Source organism: Silurus meridionalis, chromosome 8 (genome assembly GCF_014805685.1).
Source record: "Silurus meridionalis isolate SWU-2019-XX chromosome 8, ASM1480568v1, whole genome shotgun sequence".
Classification (NCBI taxonomy): Eukaryota; Metazoa; Chordata; class Actinopteri; order Siluriformes; family Siluridae; genus Silurus; species Silurus meridionalis.
The window spans coordinates 5,917,315-5,934,235 of NC_060891.1; the positions used below are offsets into that span (position 1 = coordinate 5,917,315).

General features: G+C 38.9%; 1 protein-coding gene across 2 annotated transcripts in view; it reads right to left on the reverse strand.

Annotated features, from left to right (window-relative positions):
- The window catches only part of LOC124389952 (signal-induced proliferation-associated 1-like protein 1), a 52,015-nt gene extending 35,996 nt beyond the window's left edge, over positions 1 to 16,019 (reverse strand). For both annotated transcript variants that reach the window (XM_046855573.1, XM_046855572.1), the window contains exon 1: positions 15,744 to 16,019. The gene's annotated coding sequence lies outside the window, so the exon portion shown is untranslated. The remainder of the gene's footprint in view (positions 1 to 15,743) is intronic.
- Between the last annotated feature and the right edge of the window lie 902 nt (positions 16,020 to 16,921).

A 16,921-nucleotide genomic window follows, 5' to 3' on the forward strand; every position in this document is an offset into this window, starting at 1 on the left:
GACCTTTGCCTGATACATTTCAGCTGTTATGAACACTGCCGGGGGTCTGCGTGTGAAATGGAAAATGGCTTACATTCAAATTCCAATTCAATATGCAGAATAAATTAAGAACATACAATAAAAATGAATTAATATTACCCTTAGGTTTATTACTTAAAGTTTATCCCTAATGACCAAGCCAGGGGCAACTGTGACGAGGGAAAAACTCTGAGATGATGTGAGGAAATGAATAAAACAACATGGACCCCCTTTAACCAAACAAACAAAAAAAAGAAGAAAAAAAAGAAAAGAAAAAGAGACTATTCTTATCTGAATTTGTAAAATAATTTAAATGAAACAAATGTGTCTCCACATGACTAACAGATGGAGTCATTACCTAATAGTTCTGTACTGACCTTTAACCCTGTTCATTTGAAGAGCAGATTATTCTTAATGAGTCAGACAGCAAAAGGGAGGGAGAAAGGAGTGTGTGTGTGTGTGTGTGTGTGTGTGTGTGTGTGTGCGTGCCAGACCAGCATTGTTGTACAATGCGGACACTGGATTAAGCCTTGCTTGTCTCTGGACAGTGCATTTTATCATCACAAACCCCAACACTGCGAACACACTGCGTGCCAAAATGCTGACGCTGCATTCTCACGGTGCGAGTGAGACGACGTGTCTCAGATCGACTGCAATTTAGTATCTAATTACAATGAATGAACTGCTTTATCAAATACATATCAAGAGGTTCCTGTTGCCTGAATACCTTAAACATTTAAAGCACACACACACACCTTTAATTAAGAGCACACACTGGACTTGTTTTTCAATCAATTATCGATTCCTATTTCCCACTACACCTAGTGTGCTAGCTTACTTTGGTGCGCTTGTCCTCTTTCACTATTGACAGCACATTTTGGAATAACAAGGCCGCTTAAAAAAAAAAAAAACGCCACGGCATGAATGAGTGTGTAGCTCTCGGAAACCTTTTGGCCCGGTTCCAGAGCTTGCTGTGAGAAAATATTTCAAAGCCTAAAAGTCTCAGCCTTGACAAAACAGTTGAAGGGCGAAACAGGATATCGATTAGTGAAATCTCACCACAGGATATGGATGTGAACGTCATGGCTGGAGTTCCACCACTGTTACTTGGCGCAGGAACGTTACTCACGTGAACAAGATGTTTACATGTGAATTTTAATCGAGCATAAAGTGAGATTTTTCACGATGAGTTTCCTGTCGTGCTGAGATAAATGTTGCATTCTAACTCTCCCTTTGAGCCGTTTAGCCATAGATACAAGAGTCCTTGCTTACACTGTCTCACAATATACACCCTCAAGCTTTCATAGTATAGAAACATTTAATTTAGTCTCTCTCTCACCCTGTCAAGCTGTACATGCACTCCTGCTGCCTGATGTGATGTAAGGGCCAAAGTCTGACACTTTTTTTTTGTCCTGCTGCGACTTCTCTTGCCCTCCAGCCCTGCTTGATTCATCCTGATGCTCTACTCCTGCTTAGAGGATTCTGTATTTGGTGACTCATCTGCTGCTGCTGTCACTGGCCCTACAGTGAATAACCAAAAGATTTTAAATTCACAAAAAAAAAAAACCCTCACACTTGCTTCAGTGGAGATCTCACTTAGATATCAGGGCTCCCGATGCCGTGCAGCTCAGAACACAGGTGAACTGCGTTTTTTTATGCCCGGTTGTTTTCAGCGTGAGGAATGATTCGCATTTCCTGTAGACAGTCCGAGTGAGTGGCAGGTCAAACGTCAGAGGAACATCATCCATATTTATGATGTGGTGCGACCCGATTCAGTGGGAGCGCATCTGATTTAATATAAAGAGTTTCATTGGTTCACTTGAACCCGTTCGGCAATTTCATTGGTCTAATGTTATGGGGTTTAGTTTTTTGGCTTGAAGCTTGGGAAACCGGGAAAAACACAGGAAAAATCCATATATTAGCCGCTTCGTTGTTTAAGCTGCGGAGTTCAAAGCGTGGGAAAAAAATAGCGACTTATAGTCCGGAAAATACAGTAATAAAAGCAAGTAACCAGGTTCAGTATTGTTCTGCTGTATCAGCTTCTCTGAAAGAGGAGGTAATGAAGATATATAATTTTTCTCTCTTTTTGGAAAGCTCTTGCTTACCTCCTCTTACGCAGGCACTATAGCACCACACAGGACACAACTTCCCAACTCAAACATGAAAAAGCACAAGACTGAAATTACTCACAGGGTAAAATCATACATATAAAATTGTATTATTCTATTATAACTATATAACTGTTTACATGCTGTTTTGCACAACTTGATTGCTGCTGGTACTGTTTTGCACAACCTTTCGTGTTTACAGTTTGTGTTTACTTAAAAGTACACTCTTGTATACAGTTCTCTAAAACATTGTATTGTATAACATTATTCACTGGGTTTATATGTTTTGTGTATCTGTCCCACACTGTCTTGCATTTTCTGGTGCACTGTTTGCACTAGGTAGCACACGATGCACTTTATGTAGTGAGGACAATTTACTTTAGTCCTGAACTCTGTGTCCTGTTATGTAGCTCTATGTGGTGTAATGTAGCTCTATGTTGTTTTATGTAGCACCAGGGTCCTGGAGAAACGTGGTCTCATTTCACCGTGTACTGCGAACCCAGACATTAGGGTTGCACAAGCCAGTGCACTCTTAGCGTGCCCAAGCCCGGATAAATAGGTGAGGTTGCGGTAGGAAGGGCCTCCAGCGTAAAACATGTGCCAAATCAAATATACGGATCACGATAGAGAAATTCATGCCGGATCGGTCGAGGCCTGGATTAACAACGACCGCCACAGGTATCGTTAGCCAACAGGGTACCAGTGGAAATTGGGAATTAGGAGAGGAGGAAGATGGAGGAAGATGGATATGGTGAAGGAAGACATGCAGGTAGTTGGTTTGAAAGAGGCAGATGTAAAGGACAGAGGGGGAATGGAGACGGATGATCTGCTGTGGCGACCCCTAATGGGAGAAGCCGAAAGAAGACGACGACGACTGCGTCACCCATATATACAGTTGAAATGACAATAAAAGCTTCTTGAAAGTCTGAACAAACTGTAAATGTAACACCTCTTGGCCAGAACCCTTCCCCCAGGTAAGCAAATGAAACCAGGGTAAACCCGAGTGAAATTACAATGACACAGGAAGTAAGGAGGATGAGTGAGAAAAGGAGGGGTTTGCAGGTCATAACAATCTCAATGACCTTGTTGAGTGGAGATATGTATGGCTACCCTGCAATTTCTGTCTTCTTACAACCAAAAACAAAAGCAGCCAAAAGTAGCGATCACCGTGGTCTACAGCACCACAAGGTACCTTTTACATGTTGTTGTTAAAAGTATGATGATTCCTTAAGATCTAATTTTGTGATATGAAATCAGAGTAAAAAAGTGGCATCATTTGTAGAAAGTCTTTACACAGTGACAAAACGCAAAATGAGGGACGTTTGGGGAAAGAATTCGGTCTAGGAAATGCATAACAACATAAAAAACTCTTGACTTTTAACACTGGCATGCACATTCTTTATCGTTGTATGACTTCAATCACAGAACATTTAGATTCCTTATATCCTCTCCTAATATCAATATGTAAAGAAAAAAATGGCCATTCAATGAAGTAGAAAGAAAAAAAAAAAAACACTTCCTGATTAATTATTTTCAATGCTGCAGTTTCTGGCTAATTAGATAAAAAAAAAAAAAAAAAATTATCCAATGCCAGGATCAAACTAAAGATTAATGTGGATAATAGAAGGATCGTTTGTGCCCGCTGACCATCACAATTTGCTCCTTCCAAACATCACCATCCACTGGGTAATCGTGTGAAACGGGTCAGACTCCTGACGCAAATCTTTGTGTTCTGACTGAAAACCATAATTGCTACTATAACTAAACCTCCTCTAGCTCTGCCATACTCGTTCGTCTATTGTGAAATAATACCCGTTCATTTGAATGAGTGTGACTGGTATGTCCTCCTCAAGACACACCCATGTGGATTTTGGGAATGGTGACTTCTGGCAATGCTTCAGAAACAGGGAAGGTTTGGCCACCACCATCAGCAGAACAGAAAGCAAATAACATGGGCTTTACACATGGTGGCAGTTTTTATTCTCCTGCTGTGCTGATGCCATTAGTTTTCATGTGTTTCTAGAGCTGTTCCGCACTTTTTATTTTTACATGGCACACAGCTGGAATAAATTGAAGCACTAAAACACTCGCTTAATCCAGTAGTTAAAAGCTCTCACAGAGGACCACTTTACAGTAAATTCTTTCTGAGTTTATATTTGTTGACGAGGCAAATTACAGGATTCGAAGTGTTAACTTGTATAAATATGTTGTTTATTACTTGCTGCTGCTGCCTTTGTGATTGTTCCACTGGGGCGAACTGTACAGTCAGTAAAATTCTTTATTTAAGACTACATTCTTTTTTAAACAATGAGCGTAGCCACATTATTGAGTCGGTAGAGCAAAATATCATAAAACACGCTGTGCCTGTGGTGCTCGTACCGCTTATAAAAGGTCTCCGGCTCGATACCGGCTTCGTATCACTGATATTCTGTCTAAACTGCTCAGCTGGTTAACTACAGTCTCTAGAGGGGGGGAACAATTCAATAGCCAGAGCACCTGGGACAGCTTTTCATTCATAGCTGTACAATGAACAAGAAGGTTAGGAAACCTGAAAACTAAGAAACCTGTTTTCCTACTTGCATTTGACCATGTGAAAAAAATAAAAAAATTACAATTGAAAGGACATAATATTACCAGCTGTGCGGTCAGGAACTGCTGACTGGCAGCAGCTATTGCAAAAACTTAGCTGACTGGATTTTTGAAGCAATTCCACATCATTTTTGAAAAAAGATAAAATTTATATAATTATATATATATATTTATATATATATATATATATATATATATATATATATATATATATATATATTTATATATATATTGTCTCTACACATACATACATACATACACATCTATCTATCTATCTATCTATCTATCTATCTATCTATCTATCTATCTATCTATCTATCTATCTATCATATAAAATATAAACTCTCCACATGGCAGACATTTTTCACAGGTGAAGCTGCTCTTACATTCTCATATTTGATGAACTAAACATGTATCTTTACCGAAAAACAAAACAAAAAACCCAAATATAAAGTCTTTTCGCGTTGCTAAACAGCAGTGTATTTTTTTATTTAGCTTGGACAAGTGAAGTTAAGAAGCATCAGTGGCACATTTTCTGATTTTCATACTTTATGGTCTTTGCAATAGTTACTGTAAACTCGTCAAATATCCCGGGTTTACCTGGTAATATGATCAATCAGAGTTAAATTCTTATAAGTCATGGCACTGGCAAATTTTAGACATGTAGAGACAAATGAATTGGTATCGCTCACAATGACAGATTTATGAGCATGGCGTGTTAATAACGAGCGAGAAACCTTGCCAAAAACGCAATGCTCTCCAGCCGACCCTCGACTCACAATCTCTTAATAAGAATGCTGCAAATAGTTTAATAGATGTACACTGTTTCCTGTCCAGATCACCTCTTGCCCCCAATACCTCACTCTCAGACTTCCCATTTTCCGGCATAGGGCAGGGTGTGCAAAAAAATCATAAACACGTGTGATGTTGTAATTAAGAGTGAGATGAATGACTGCGTGTGTGTTCGTGCCTACCGATGTATAACTCGTAAAATATCTGGAGAGACTGCAGATGTCAGAGGTTTAACTGCTATTCCTGCCCATGAGGCAGCCATCAATTTCATATGACGATTTCCACCGAGTAAACCAGCAGACACTTAGTCAGAATGACTAACTTCCCTATTTCTTTGCCCTGTCACTCACAAACACACACACACACACACACACACACACACACACACACACACAATACCACAATGACTACTGCGTGACTAAAATAGTCCTAATAATAAACGATGGTGTTAAATGGGACATTTTTTTCCAGGGCTTGTTTTGAAACAGTGGCTGGACAGACGTAAGCGACGAGTTTGTTTTAACGATAGGTACCAGTTGATGTTTGAGATAAGCTGACCTCAGGAGACACAAGGTCGTGTAAAAGGTATGTCAGAACAGAATAGTTTTAACACTGGTAGCAAACCTTCAGTTTCCAAAAGCCACAATTTCAGCAGGAAACATTACCATCAGATTTTAAAGAAGCAAAGCTAAAAAAGAATGCAGAAGACCAACACAGCCTGGTCTGATAAGTATGGAGAGGAACGTGATATGGCATGCACAACAACATGGTGTGGTGCGGCCGATGACTGCTGCCAACTCAGAGATGTGATTCAATAACAGTGTGCCCTGAAGTGATTCCTTCCTCTAACTACAGCAATCTGTCTCAAGCTACGATCTTTTTTTTTTTTTTTTTTTTTTATGAACGATGAATCGTGCTTTTTAACACTTTTAGATAGAGTTAGTACTTATAGATATAGTGATAATGTGAAACATCCATGCCATAAATTCAGTCCTGCTATAAACAGGCCTTTTCTTATCAGCCAGTCATTTTTTTTCTCTCTCACTTAAAGCTTACAAGACAAAAAAAAATTCAGTTCATCATATTAACCAGAAACTACAATCCCCTTCCGTGAATCTTGTGTATTTCAAATTACAGCAGACACTACTGTCACGTATTTAATAACACACTCCAGGCCATGCGGCTATAACACAAGTAATAAATGCTGGGGGTGGCGTGATGCCGCACAACACACAGTGGCACGTCGCTATCACGTAGCGTATCATTTTCGTGTAATCACATGGTCTGGTGTCTGTTCACTTGTACGACGGCGATTTGCCAATTAGCGCATTGTTGAATTTGTAAAACGGTTTAAACGTTTACAGTTACGGTAAATTATGTGCACCATCTGAAAGACTTCCTTTTTTGCGCTTTCCAAAGGCACAGCTTGTCATTTTACTAAGCAGACGGATAGTGTTACCTTCCCCGTCCTGCAAAGTATGCAAGGCACTTTGTCTGTAAAGGGGGCGGTCACGCTACACGTTTTGCTCAGTTCTCCTCTTTTCACACGCATTCGCAAACACAAGCAAAGTTTCGAATTGTACTGCGTTCCAGTAAATCTGACCAATGGATTCGTATCCCGTTAAAACGTGACCGACACAAGATCGGCGCATAACGGCACAAATCCTCAAAAATTCCAAGACAGTGGGACCACTGATTACAGATGTGTCGCACCATCGCGTTTAACACAACACTGTTTTTAACAAATGAAAAATTCAGCATAAAAACTGCCTGCTTTGCGGTCTCGCTGTCTACAAGAAAGACTGTTAGTGATGTAATTTCTGGTTGCCGAATATATTCGCAGCAGGTCTCAGAAAATTTGCATGCTGAAAGACTAGTGTGACCATCTCTGTACATATTCCAATCGAGACTCCTTCCATAAATGTTGCTATAAATAAATGTCGCCAAAAAAGCGGTCACCGAAAATGTTGAAAGTCTGTAAAACAATACAGTAATTGTCAAAAGTGTGTTTTTGAGACATTTCACACACATTGAGACATTTCTTTTGTTTACATGCAACAATTTAGGAATTTTAATGGTATGAAGATTTACTTTGACCAAACAATTATGTGTAAATATACAGACTTCAAACTTTATTTTCATTTTAACAGCTTTACACTCTCTGATTTGGACAGTTAGTTTTCGCAAATATTCTGCAAAATTATCGAAATATGTTTGGTAACTGGGAATTCCATGCTGACTGTATGCTTCAGGTCATTCTCTTGTTGTATGGTGAAGTCGGTTCTAATTAGCCACAGTCTTGACAAAATTGCATGGTGTATAATTATGGAATGGTTGCCATGTTGGTTCTGACCAATCCGAATAGACTAATTCACCAGCTCTGTGTTATAAATTGCTTTAAACAGAAGTGGAAACAGATATTCATAGTTGCTTCACTACGTAGGAGCCATAATATCAATACAAAAGTACTGGTCTAATATAATAACCCATAATAACTATAAGGGAGCAGACAGTCCAGATCTTTCATCCTACACAGAGGCTCCAGTTACTACTGATGCATTTACACAATGTCTTGTTTGGAAAGGCTTTCAGACACAATTATGCCACATTAGACAATGGACTTTGGAGATTATGGAGTCCCAGCAGGTGAGATGGGAAATCTGATCGGAACTGAAAACAATCAGAACTTGCAGAAAATCTTTTTTTACGAATTGCTTCTTGCTTTCACACTGGTTTACAAGAAAGAACACTTTCGCTGCCATTAATCAGTAAATTAGCGCAGAAAAAAATATTTAATATGCTTGTTGATGGCTCGTTTGCTTCACTTTCTGAGGATTATTATTATTGTAGCAATTCGTGGCTAAAAATGAATCACCATATCAGTGTTCCAGGTGATTCTGCCCCTACTTGCACCTCTGTGTGGTTCCTCAAGATGGCTGGTGAGAAGATACAACACAAACATGTACTGGCGTGTTTTCTTCGTGTAAAAAAAGCGTCTCTCATTTCTCCTTTCTCTTAAGACCCATTACACTTGTCTGGTTACAGAGAAGCCTGCCAGATGCTAACTATTTTCAGACACAGCTGGGTTCAGGAATGGGACCGAGACGGGAAAGCATGCACTATTTAGCTCGGCTGTGGTTCTGGCTCCGACCACATCGTGCATTTCTTTCCCAAAAGCCAGCACCAGCAATCTTATTACCTGCACGGCCCTTTTCTCGATCAACAGGAATTAAAAGTATGCGAGTTATTTGTTTGCGAAACCTCTGTGTTTGAACCTGGAAAGGGGGTACAAAGAGAAATCGAACACTTCACAACACCTGTTTAACTCCTTGCTGAACTCTGCTGCTGTGTGATCACACAGAAATGCAAGTCATACTTCCAGAACTCCAGCATGTCCTGTTCCCAGTCAATGGAGAAGCGTGCCCTTTCCCGTTGATTCCTCATCTTCGTGTTTGCTAAGCGAGCCCTCAGGGTACAGACAAAAATCTCAAAACATGGAACGCTACTGTGGGGAACAATTAAGTCTATTCTGACACATGAATCCACGGAAATGTATTATGAATGCGATGAAATCGCAGGGAAACTGTTTGCATGGTGCATCACTTACATCGGTTTCAATTGGCCTCCGTATTCACACAAAGCTTTAGCGTTCGCGGCAGTACGACAGGAAGCGAACTCGTCGGCACGATTGAAAAACGCAGGCAAATTAATCAGTGGCCACCGAGCGATGCCAGGGCACGTTACAGAAGAGCGCATTGACTTGCAAATTCATCACGACACACTCCTGCCTTTTCTAGAAGGGCAAAAAATGCTGAGTCGGTATTATTTGCGCGATCGTGTCGGACGGCTGCGCGTTACGCCGGCGAGTTCGCCGTTATCCCTGAAGCGCCTTCTTACGATCAAAAGGCTGCAATTATGCTCTATTCATAAGCACTCCAGGAGCATCATTCCTCGCTGCACTAACCGTCGGGTATGCCACATAATTTCACATTATTTCTGTATAATAAATATTTATGCGTGTACATTAAACACAAAATGAAACATGACACTGCATTCTGTTCCAGAAAATATTACTACTGCTCCAAGGATTACAATTCAATTCAGCACTTTTTAACAATGTGACGATGCTTACAGTGTTGATTTCCTTTCACTTAACACCCCCCTGCCTTTTGTGTGTTTATGGTTTTTTGTTCGTTTTACGGTTTTGTGTGTTTATGGTTTGATTGGTTCTGGATCGGGTTACATTTCATATAATCTTTCTGCAGGTGGAAGGCAGTCATGTGCATTTATTACATCAGCATATGTTTTTTTAGACAGAAAATTCACATGAATCCTATTTTGTACACGTTTCAAAACGGTTCCATCACGAGGCCTACAAATGAAAGATCAGAGAAAAGGAACAGGAGACAGATGAAAGAATCTAGAAAAAGCATCTGTCATCGTGTCTGCTGTTATAGCATTGCATTTATCCATTAATCTAGAGTTAGTGTTCTGCTGCTCTGCTGAGATTTCTAAACAGAATCGTTAGTTTTCAGCTAGGTCAATGATGCAGACATTACTTTGACCCTGGAGAGGCCTTGGTTTTTACCTTACAAATGTTTTGTGGTTATATGTGGCCCAGACCACCCCTAAATCTAGTTTAAGTGATTTAGTGCTGTCCTCTTACAATAAAATCACCCAGGATGCATGTTAATACCAGGTGTAAAAAAACACCTGAGCTCCTAATATCACTTACGCTATAAAAGCCATAGGCATTCCATCACCAGAGTCTCCACAATGCTCTCTCTCTTTCTTATAGTTAACAATACAACAAAAAGCTTGGCAAAAAACATCCTGAAGACTCACCTGTAGTGGTAAACATGCTGCCCATTCGATACATGTTAAACTGTCACCATTTTGTCCTGGTGACAAAAATTCCTAATCATAGATTCATATACAACTGAATTCAATGAAAAGAATTGTAACTATACTACTTACCAATCATTTCTTCTGAGAAAAGGAATCTACATTGGGTTTTCCTTCAGAATTTCTTCAGAATTTCAGAATCATTTAGAAATGGCCAATATACAGCGATTTCTTTTGGCCGAGCTACATTTTTCACCTCTTCACCTCTAAATCTAATAATTCATAAGATTAATTGCTTAAATTAAATATTTATTAAACAACACAAGCCTCTCCAATCAGTGCACTTGTTAGTAGGTGTTGGTCCCTGTGACCAAACTGTAGCCTGAACTACAGCTGGTTAAAGGCTCGCTAACAATAGAGTTCTTAAAGGTTACTCACATTCTCTCTTCCTCTAAATGTTATTCTCATTCTTTCTCCAAAAACACCATCATATTTAACTAATAAAATATATAAGGCTAGATTAGGAACGAATAATAAAACTTAAATCCCAGGTCACCAGGGCTTAGATCTATTAAGAAATAGATAAAGTACTTAGATTGTTTAAGGAGGTTGAGTGTAAACGTCACAAGACAGTCAGAGAACCAATACTGGGTTTTAAATTGGCCCTCGATTGCCTTGCTATACATCAAGATTGGATTATTTCTCGCTCCTAAAGGTGCTTCGAATAAAATAATCGACCAACCCAATTTTACAACCTGATACAAACTAAACCTTCATTGCATATAATACTTTTATACATGCGAGTGTTATAAACCTCTGAATACTTCTACAACAGGAATGCAAAGCACAACAGTGTAGAACAGCAACTTTACTAACAGTAAAAAAAAGATAAAAATCATAAATACAATACAAATGCTTTATTTACAATGTGCGCATTTTTTGTGATTTATTTATTTATTTATTTATTTTATCATCTCGGACAACTCAGACATCCTCGCTACAACTACTAATTTAGACAACTACCAAAGACTACAAAAAACTTCAGAGGGATCACAAATTCTTCTGTGAGCCAATCCGAGCACAAAAAACAGCGGATCGGGAAAAAAGTACTGCGACAACTGGCAAAAAATAGCAGCAATTGGAACCATTTACATTTAAAAAAAGAAAATCTGATAGGACTTTCACACACAAACACAAACACACATATATATATATATATATACACACACACATGTATATATACATATACACACACACACACACACACACACACACACACACAATAATATATATATATATATATATATATATATATATATATATATATATATATATATATATATATATATATACACACACACACACACACACACACACACACGTATATATACATATATACACACACACACACACACACACATATATATATATATATACACACACACACACACACATATATATATATATATATATATATATATATATATATATATATATACACACACAATTAATAATTATTGGTTGTAGTCAAGGTTCTCACAAATGCTCTCTTATGACTTAATCTGCAGTCACTCTACATACACTTTTCATTCCATTGACTACCTTTCAACTCATGCCACGGGGGACACCAGAAATGCAAGCTGAGTGCGAAGAGGTTTCCCATGGATTAAATTTGTATCACAACTACATGATCAATGTGGCCTCTTCTGAAAATACAATATAATGAAATTACCAATTATAGTAGCGTCACAGCGGGCCTTCTGATACAGCACGGCTTTTAAAAAAAATATATTAAATCAACATAAAATCCCTGGTTCTGCAGTGTCGCTGCCTACAGGAACAGATTGTATATTTAAACACGGTCGTATCCGGTTGCTGCCTCTATTGGCAGCAGGTTGCTGAAGAAATTTCACCTGCTGAAAGTCTATTGAGACTGCAGCCCTACACACCCCTCGTGTTTGGAAGGTAACACCAAACAACTGAAGTCGCTTTCGCACCTGTTTGACGAGTCTGAATCAGAGTGAAATAGATCATTTTGGTTTGATTTTAAAGTGCACAATAATAAATGAACCAAAAAGAAAAGAGAAAAAAAAAAAAACATTGGCTTAGCGGCATGCACAGCTGAAGGTGGGGAAATGGAAAATGTAAACAAGCTTTTGGCAGGGACATTTTTTTGAAAAAATATTTTTACAAATCCCCCACACTATCCAGACCTTTGTGTTTTGGATGACTGTAACAGGGCTGCAGCTCAAAAAAAAAAAAAAAAAGTACTTCCCAAAGTAGTCCAAAGAGACTCTGGAACAACTGCTATCCATATATACAGGACAGATTTGTTTAGTCCTAAAGTGAGAGGAGACACCAATCAGCATGCAGAGCAGGTGCTGAGCTGAGAGTGCTAAACGCAAGTCATGCTCTTCACACAGGAAGAAGATCCAGCTGTGATCTGATCGCCACTTAGCACTAAACTCCGAGTTAAACGTTTGCTTTGTAGCGCCGTGTAAGACTACGGGGAAGGTGTTAAACAGCTTGCCTTGCTGTGTATCTACTTTTGGCCCATGCTACTATGCAGTCTATGATCTATGAAGCTCAAATCTGCATCTTCAGCACACTTCTCTGAAATGACTGGGAGCAGGATTTACATTCAGGCTGGAAAATAAAGCTAACTGTGTTTTGTCCTCAAAATAAGTCTAAAGATAAATAACATCAATTACAGGCCTGTGTTCTGCCATATTTAGTTTTATTACACTGAAATGATATGAGATAATGGCATGGAGAAATAAACTCCAGACTAAAATAGTTGTGTATTAGTACAGGGATAAATCTCAGAAAACATTGTTTCCAGGTAATAAATAATAATAAACTTCTGAAGGCCATAAGCGATCCTTAATTATTTACAACCAAAAAACAATAAACCAAAACTAAATCCATTGCTGTAGGACTATAGCATTTAATGTCCCAACATGGGGTTGTAAACAGGAACTCGTATACCAAAGACCAAAATGTTCCTCCACTAGATCACAGACTTCCAATCGGAAATCCGATGAGGCAAAAAGTCAGTAAATAAACTCGTGAAACTAAACTTATAAATGAACTATTAGCTCATTACACACACAAAAATAATACCCTGAACAACTTGCATATTTTGTAAGAAGAATATTTTTAGTTTCGATTTGTTTCAATGACACGCTGGTTTGTCTTCACCTTGGTAAACATTATTACCCACAATACCAATCAACTTCTAGTGGTTGTAGTGGGATTTAGGATTGCACTTGTTTTTACCTCGAATGTGGGAAGTAGGAGCACAGAATGGTTTATACTTGGTGGTCTTCTGCCAAGTTCATGTTTTGCTAACAACAATCTCCCTAACTGTGAACAATGATTTCAATGTAGTCAATTTGAATGATGTTACAAGTGAATATATTTATATAAGTTGATGGATATAATGCAAATACTTGCATCTACAGCATAACTCATTTGAACACTTGGTTTATGACTCTTTATGTTGTCACTTGCTGAACTCATGCTGTGAGGACCATCCTAAGTTTCTTAATATGAACTCTAATTCGAGGGATTGTTTTCTCGGTTTGATCCTAGTCCGAGTTAAAAGGTAAAACCTTTCATAAAAAGCAGAATTAGCCCTTGCTTCCTTTTTCAAAAGACAAAGCAGCATCTTCACCATTTAGCCTCTCTAGAACTTTCATCATCCCATTTGTCCACTCTCTTCATCCTTCTGCTCAACTTTCATTCGCCACTGCGTTCTTGAACCTCGAATCCAGCATACGCTGTCTGTTACACATCTGGGTTGGAGTTGATTGAAACAACACTAAACATTGTTAAAAAAAAAAAAATGCTGAGTGAGAAAAGCAGCTTATGGTGGATAAGAAAAACGTGATCAACTTGCAAATCTGCACTTTGATAAACAATCAACCCATCTACATCTCAAAAGATCTTAATATAAACATATTACACCGTGTTTCAGGTATAGTCTCTTCACGATTATTGAAGGCGAGTGACCAGAAGGTTTCGATATCAAATCCCATGACTGAGAAACACATTGGAGCTAAACTGAGATGCCTCAGGCAGATGCTTGAACTGGATTCTGCCTCACTGCCAAATAATAAACAAAGTCTAAGAAACAATAGGAAGTAAATGTACTTTTTTTAGTCCCTGCCATTGTACCATAAATAGTACATCTTTTGTACCTTTAGTACGAATCGGATACTTGAGAAAATCCCTGTTAATGTAGTCCAATTACACACTTTCAAGATGTAACAGTACACCGTTTTCACATTTCCAGACAAATGGCACACAATAAAAGATAGAAAAGATGAAAGAAAGGCATATTTTTCCCCTCCTCGGTGTGTATATCATGAAAAACAATCAAACTAAACAATGAATTCACAAGTCCAGGAAGAATACAGAATCAGGGCTGGTAGAAAGAATGGGGGAGGTGGAAATGGAGGTGATTCAAAAGACCTTGCATGAGAAAAAGAGACCCTTAAGGGTGCTCTTGTTCGTTTGAACGACTGGCCAGGAAAATGGGGGGGAGAAACAAATGGTGAAAAGGGAAAAATAATGAATTTAAAATCAACAGTGTCCAAAAAAATGAAAAGAAGTGGAGTTAGCTAGCTAAGTCTGAGCAAACAAACATGGGCACAAAGTCCTGGCAAACACTGAGAGCAAACTTCCGTGAGATCCAAAAAAAATAAGAAAGAAATTAAATATATATTCATGTAATATTGAATCGGGAAGATTTAAGTAGGTATGGGGGATATTTTGTCAAAGAGCAGCTCAAACGCCTCATTTACAGAGTAAACAGCAATGATCTTTCTCCCAGCTGATAACAGATCTGAAGTGTTGGTCTACAGGGAACACTACAGCAGAAACCACATTATACACACATGTGCACGTTTTCATGGTTAAAATAAAATTAGGGTTTGGGCACAAATAAATAAATCGTACGATTAATCCTACATAAAATCATTTACAGAAAATTATAAACTGTTTAAACATGTGTTTGTTTGTTTGTTTCCAGGGGCCCCAGTTTGGGGGGGGACAAAGATCTGAAATTTTAGGGACAATCTGACACCGTTGTGCTGCTCTTCCTGTGTGTCAAAGTTTCGTCGCTTTATTTCTAGAAGTGTTGAGATTTTTATTTTGGGGGGAAAAAAATGAAGCAGTCTCCTATACCGCATTGATGGTTGAGAAGCTAACAACAGGACTTGATTGCAAAGAAAGAATGACATCGTGAATGTAAATGTACAATATGCAAAATGTATAATGGAATAGAAAAAAAAAAAAATGATCATAAGGATTATAAATCATAAATACAAACAGAGGAGAGAAGAGCCAGGCGCATCCCCCTCTCCGGGTTTAAACTGCTATACTCACCTTCCCACTCCCTGTTCCAACAACAGCTGCCCTGCATGAGCGAAATACTAAACAGCGTTTCCCCTCCGCTCCCTAAACACAGGCGCACACCGCCGTCCTCACCCAAACCCATCTACTCCTCCTGCTCCACCACATCCACACGCAGACACACCGGGATCGGCTTGGGTTTGTTTGTTAAAAGTTTGGCTGCGAAAGTTGCGACTCGATCCAGCTGCACCATGCAGTTTACTGAAGCTATGAGATCACCACCGCCACCGCCGCGCTCCTGCCGCGTATCCTCCCCCTACTGGAATATCGCGAGAAATGCGTCCCGAGAACGAGACTACACCGGAAACTGAACGGATCGATGGATGAGAATGGCTGTAGCGACAGTAAAGACCCATCATACTGCGCCACCTGCGGTGAAACAAAAGACTGTAACCTCGTAGCTCACAGGATAAACAAACGATTCCCAACTCCTATATAGTTGAATATTAACTTCGAATTATTATTAGTATTATTATTATTATTATATGTAGTCATATATCTAAACAGCACCCTTCAAGAAAACCTCACTATGAGGGAAAACCTGACAGAATTTTAACTGGGTTTAGTGGTTTAAATGGTTTCAGTGGTACTCCATCACCATTGCTGCACCTCAACATCGATTAGCTGTAATAAATGGACATTCGGTGCCACCCAGATGAGGATGGGTTCCGTCTTGAGTCTGGTTCCTCTCAAGGTTTCTTCCTTATGCCATCTCAGGAAATCTTTCCTCGTAATAGTCGCCACCGGCTCGCTCATTAGGGACAAACTTACACTTAAGAACAATCTTATTCATTCTTTATTAAGACAGTATCTGTTTAAAGCTATTTGAGACAATGTTCATTGTTAAAATCGCTATACAAATAAAAATGAATTAAATTAAAGTGAATTAATTCATTGTACTGGTCTCTATTGGGTCTCTATTGCCTTGTCTGGTTCCAGTGGATACAATTAATGACCAATAGAATGCTATTGGTGACTTGGGATTGTTTACATTTTTTGCCATTTAGCAGACACCCTTATACAAACCAACTTACAATTATCTCATTTATACAGTTTAAGCAATTCAGACTTTAATGGGCATGTAGGTGAAGGGAACAGAGGTGATGAGGAGGTGATGGGTGGGTATGGCCTTAAGAAGAGGAATGTGGAAG